The sequence below is a fragment of the Dromiciops gliroides genome, chromosome 4 (genome assembly GCF_019393635.1).
Source record: "Dromiciops gliroides isolate mDroGli1 chromosome 4, mDroGli1.pri, whole genome shotgun sequence".
Lineage (NCBI taxonomy): Eukaryota > Metazoa > Chordata > Mammalia > Microbiotheria > Microbiotheriidae > Dromiciops > Dromiciops gliroides.
In genome coordinates this window covers 222,724,587-222,730,856 of record NC_057864.1, presented here as the reverse complement: position 1 = coordinate 222,730,856, position 6,270 = coordinate 222,724,587, and the positions used below count along the sequence as shown (strand labels likewise).

At 39.9% G+C, this 6,270-nt stretch overlaps 1 pseudogene; it reads left to right on the top strand.

The window, feature by feature from the left end:
• The first annotated feature begins 3,907 nt into the window (after window positions 1-3,907).
• On the top strand, window positions 3,908-5,536 carry LOC122752624 (annotated as a pseudogene).
• The last annotated feature ends 734 nt before the right edge of the window (window positions 5,537-6,270 follow it).

Sequence of the window (6,270 nt, the reverse complement as noted above, 5' to 3'; positions counted from 1 at the left end):
AAGTGTGAAAGCCATTATGATGTGGGATGGAATTAGGGTCAAAGTGATCGTAAGCTCTCCCAAAAGAATTACAAGGAGGGTGGCTAGGTGGCACAGTGGATAAAGCACAGGCCCTGGATTCAGGAGGACCTGAGTTCAAATCCAGCCTCAGACACTTGACACTTACTAGCTATGTGACCCTGGGCAAGTCACTTAACCCTCATTGCCCTGCCAAAAAAAAAATAATTACAAGACTCAGTGACTCAGTTTCCCGCATTTTATTGCAATACTGTGGGTGACCATAGGGAGAGAATCAGAATAGTGGAAAGGTATATCTTGAATTAAGAAAGGAAAGATAGTTATATTTTTAGTATGAATAAATTGATTATCAGTCTCATTATAATAATCTCCACCTTAGGGAGGTACAGGAGAGGGCTTATCCTAATTTGGAGTTCCTGGGGTCCAAAGCCAGCCCCCAAGGTGGGTACCTTTTTCCATGGAGGTGTGTTTTAGGGGTTTACAAGTCATAAGGTGAATCTGAGGACAAATTTGGCCTTTTCTGCCCATGTCTCTTTTTGGTTCCCATGCTTAGTTTCAAAACATCTTTATTTATCATTTATTCCTAGTTTGAATTTCTATAGCCTGTCAATTTTATCATTGTTATATGACCTGCCCCTTTATGTTCTGTTATGGGTACTGATTACTGTGGGTAGAAGAACTTAGCATCCTGACTTGTAAGTTATCCATTAACTGGGGTCTGAATCCCTCTTAGAGCTCATATCTGAATTAGAGCTTGGGTCTTAGGTTTTTCTATTAACCCCTTTTTGCCTCCTACATCAGTTATAAGACTATTGCAATATTCAGGCAAGAGCTGATATACTACAGTTGTGACTATATGAGTAGAAACAAGGAGACATATACAAAAAAAAAGCATCATGGAAAGGTAGAACTACAAGATTTGACAAAAGACTGGATATGTGTCATGGTGAAGGTGAAGAACAAGGTAAAGAGTCATAAGGCCTAGGGGAAATAATTAATAGATTGTTGCTGTTTGTCCTTCATTCTTGAAGAGGACTGTGATGTCATGCCTTTCAATGAATTGATTTAAGTGAGGGAGGGCTGTGAAAAGTCACCAGCCTCACTCTCTCCTCCAGAGGCAACTGCATCCAGGGACAAGACAGATCAAGATGACTGGAGATGGCCCCATGCAGTGGGAGACTTTTTAAGCTAAGGTCTTTCCCAGGTCTCCATTTGCCTGAGGAAACACCCATTCAGTGATTAAGGCTAAGAATAGAAAAATAATGAAAGCTATGATTAAAGAAAGGAATTTCAGAGTCCATGAACATGAAATTGGAACACTTATTTGTGAAGCACAATTCACAGAATGGCTGGACCAACTCATAACTCACTCCATACATTAGTGTTCCTAGATTTCCACAACCTCTCCAACATAAAACAATCCCATCTTTTGCCAATTTGCTGGATGTGAGGCAAATACAATGGATGAGCCCAGGTACCCTTTTCCCTGTCCATTCACTAATAAAGGAGAGGAGTGAGAGTTTTTAAAAAAAAAAAAAAGATAAAGATAAAAAGGAAAGAAAAGCCAAGTAGTCAACCCAATTCTGTAAGAATAAGAGTCAGTTCTTAGGATTAATAATAATATTTATAGACTATAATTCATAATAGTAAATTAGATTTATATATTATATGTATACATAATACTATATATATAGTAACTAATATATGCCAGGCACTATGCTAAGTGATTTACATATATTTCTTTTGATCCTCACAAGAGCAGTGCCAGGTAGTTCCTATTATCCCCATTAAATAGATGAGAAAAATGAGTAAGGGGCTTGCTCAGAGTCACACAGTAAATAAATGTCTGAGACTGGATTTGAACTCAGGTGTTCCTGACTCCTAGCCAAGAGTTCTAACTACTGTGCATACACACACACACACACACACACATACACATCCAGTCCCAGTTCCCCCTCTTCCTCAGTTCTCTGTCTGAGCTCTGTTGCAGCACAGAATACTACTACTCCTACCTGGATGCCCTCAGGCTTCTTGATGCTGAAACAGCTCCTCAGATAAAAGTATTCAGAGGACCCGAGTAAAAGAATCTCAGAGGCAAAAGGAGTGATACGTTAGAGATGACGATAATAAAATATTTCCCAGCAGCTAATTTGCATGTAACTATTTTTAGTACTTAGAAGTTTTGTTCACTAGTAAAATCTAAATCGAGGAAATTTAAGGGGAACTTCAGAAAACTGTATGGAGACTATTTGTATTGTATCTAATAGAAATATGGATTTGAGATTTCTCAAACAAAGATAGAAGTGGTATTTCAGGCTGGAGTGTCATGGAAATCTGTCCCTTGAGAAGCCAGATCAGAAGCTAGTTGGAAAATCAGCTGGGAAGATGAGAGAAGTTGTTCATGGAAAACTAAACACAGAAGTCAACAGAGCTGAGTAGCAGGGAGAAAAGAAGCTGAAAGAAGGCAACAAAAGCCAATGAAACTGAGAGTCTTGCAGGTGCTGAGCCCAGCTGACTAGACAAAGGCAAGGCAGGCTCTGCAGCTGATGCTGAGCTGAGAACAGGAAAGCCGAAGATGCTGGGAGCTGATTGGAGAAAGCAGTATGCTATTCTGTGTGGAGAGTTGGTAGGAAAAGGCCGCCTTGTTCTCTAGCACTATCTCCAGCTCCAGAAAGGGTAGATGTCTCAAAAACTGTCCTATGTTGCCCTTTATTATCCTCTGTGGCTCAAGAGGGAAAAATTCCTCAAAGCCTATAGAGAGCCAACCTGAATAGTTTTGCAGACTCCCCAATCATTGGAAACTGCTTTTTTTTTGCCTCAGCAGTGTCTAACGAAGGAGTCATGGTGGGAAGCTATGTAGATTTCAGAGCTTACTACTGTTTCAGCAGTTGCAGAGAAGCAGCTTGGCACTGACCATCTCAAATGATTACTAGAACGTACTCCCTTCTTACCCCTGCCTCATAGAGTCATTCTCTTAAAGACACAAATCAAACACCATCTCCTGCATAAAGCCCCTTCTGTTTCCCACTCCACTCCCAACTACTAATACCCTCCCATCCAAACTACTCTATACTGACTTTGTATATTTTGAATATGTTCATTTTACATTTATGCATGTATATTTATATATGTTCTTGTCATCTCCCTCTTTTGAATTTAAGTGCCTTGAGAGCAAGGAGTCCTTCATTCTTTATTCCTTCATTCCCAGTACATAGCGCAGTTCTTAATACTTATGTAAGTATTTAATAAATGCTTGTTTATTGATTGATTCTTCCACAAGGAGAATGGAGAGATTCAGAAGAGAAGCCAAGGATGTGTAGTGCATACTGTTCCCTGTTTTGTTGTCTAAAATTGTAACTTGCCTCAGATACTTTGTTTTTTTTAACCGATGTACCTCAATGATAGGTTTCTATGAGTTTGTGCCCACTTTCTCTCCCCTCCTTCAAAAGACATTGTGAATTGGTGATTGGTAAATAAGCTAGGTTTGTGGGCAGACTGTTATGTTTTGATTATTCCTATTTTTGCCTTCTGTTGAATAAATGTCATTTTTTATTATTCTTGCTTTTGCCTTCTCATTTAGTAAATGTTTTCTATTTAAGACTTAATGGTTGGGGCAGCTAGGTGGCCCAGTGGATAGACACCAGCCCTGGATTCAGGAAGACCTGAGTTCAAATCTGGTCTCAGACACTTGAGACTTACTAGCTGTGTGACCCTGGGCAAGTCACTTAACCCTCATTGCCCTGCAAAAAAAAGGGAAAAAAAAGACTTAATGGTTGACATTTCCCCAAAATAGAGCTCTGTGCTTCCTAGCACCTTGCAGCCATTTCATCCTGGGCAATGAGAGGTGACCTTGGGAGGTCTTAATGTGGTGACAAGTTTACTTCAATTAATGAAGGAGAATAAAGAAAATGCCAGCACTTCAGTAACTTTAGCAAACCTGGAACACATAAAACCATGCTGGTACTGCAATTAAAAAGACATGACACACACCTCCATGCTTAGAAGGACTAGATCCAGCTACCAAGGTCCAGTACCACTGAGATGGTTCTAGGTTCATCGAACACGTTTGGGACTGCACAATGATACCCAGACTATGGGAATAATTTATTTTAATCCCTTCTATATGTTTCATTCAATTTCCAAGATATGTTACAGGAGTGGGTGGTCTCTTTTTGGCAGGGAAAGTAGAAGAAACTTTAAAAAAATGTAAAGATGTTAACAAAACAGCTCATAGCTTAGTACATAATTTACAGTTTGGTCAGTTTGGAGATGATCCAAAGGAAGAAGTTATGGTTCTGGAAAAGATCTTATTACAGACCATAAAGTTTGATTTGCAAGTGGAATATCCCTACCAAATCCTCCTCAAATATGTCAAACAGTTCAAAGGTAATAAAAACAAAATTCAAAAATTGGTTCAAATGGCATGGACATTTGTAAATGACAGCTTGTGGACTACATTATCACTATAATGGGAATCTGAGATCATAGCAGTCCCAGTCATATTCTTGGCAGGCTGTTTATGCAAATCTGAAGTACAGGAATGGACATCAAAACCAATGTACAGAGATGGTGGGAATAGTTTGTTCAAAATGTACTTGTTGATGTTCTAGAAGACATTTGCCACCAGATCCTGGGTCTCTATTCACAAGGAAAACAGCAGATGTCCCATCATACTTCTCATCAATTGCAGCAACCACCATCTTTTCAGTTGAGGGCACCTCAAGTGCCCTCAGTTCAACAGTCACAGCAATCTCAAAGTTCTGAAGAGTCATAGCCACAACAGGGGTCCTAGCAGACAGCACAGTAGTAGCAACAGCAGCAAGTATAACAATCTAAGAAACCATCTCCTAAGGCAGATTAAACAATCAATGGTTGTTTCTCCTAAAGAAGACAAAAAGGAAGCAGAATGACCACTATCTAAACCCCTCAAAATTAAGACTACACCCCCACCAATACTATCTATACATCTACCTCCGGAACATAAACTAACCCTCACACCTGCAGTTTCAATGGGAGAAGGTAAGCAGACCAGCACAGTGGAGGCTGGAGATCTACCAAAAGTACCAAAAGTCCCAGCCCCTGGACACCAGCCCCTCATCCACTGGAACATCAACTATAAATTCCTGCATGTCAGAACTTCTGTGATAAAGACAGAAGAACCTATGAAGCTCTGCTTTCAGCATATGGACCACCCAGTCACTTGCCATAGCATCCTCACATATATCTTCCTAACTCCCACTGGCTATCCCACCTCCCCCAGCATCATTTCCACTATCCAACATCCCCCATCAGCCTTTAGATATCCTCTCCCACCAACATACAACCCCAACTTTCCACCTCCACAATTGCCTCCAACTTATGCTGTCCCTCCCCACCTTCTTCCAGGGTTGGAATGCTACTTAGCAGTTACCCTCCCACAGCTGTGCCCCAAAGTGGGCAACCCCTATTGCCACCTCCCATCCCCCCACTTAGCATGCCTCCTGTGGGAGGATTGGGATGTACAGCTTGGATGAGATAACATGATGCCTCTTCTCTTCCTTACTCCTTTTTTTTTTAATCAAAAACAATTTTTTTTCATTGTTTTTTTAAAAATCACTTAACTTTGAAGTATAGTTTAAATGACAAAATAGTTAAACAGCAGGGTACCTTGTATAATGCTAGACAGCTACAGTACAGAAAATGAACAGGGTGGTGAATTTGAACTCTAATGGACCTCCTACAGTATGGATTAAAAATTACAGAGACTTCTCATATAAGTATTGCAAAACCAATTATAATCTAACTGTACATATTTGATTAAATCAGTTGTTACTGCAGTGGATTTTACTTTATACTAGTGAACATGTTAACCAGCCATATTGGCTGAATAGTTATCTGTGAAGAGTAAATTTCCTTTCAAAAATCAGTGCCTGGGGCAGCTAGATGGTGCAGTGGATAGAGCACTGGCCCTGGAGTCAGGAGTACCTGAGTTCAAATCTGGCCTCAGACACTTAATATTTAACTAGCTGTGTGACCCTGGGCAAGTCACTTAACCCCAATTACCTCACTTAAAAAAAATCAGTGCCTACTTTTACTGAAAAATAAGTTTCAAATAATCCAATATTATCTAAAATCAAAACTGTTTTCCTTCAGTAATACTCTCCAGTGATACATGATGCTTTTGTCAGACTTAAATGGTTTAACTGGTATTAACTGGTATTTTAAATTATTTTTGACAGGTTGGCCTTGCTGAATTTGGGCAGGGCGTGGGAG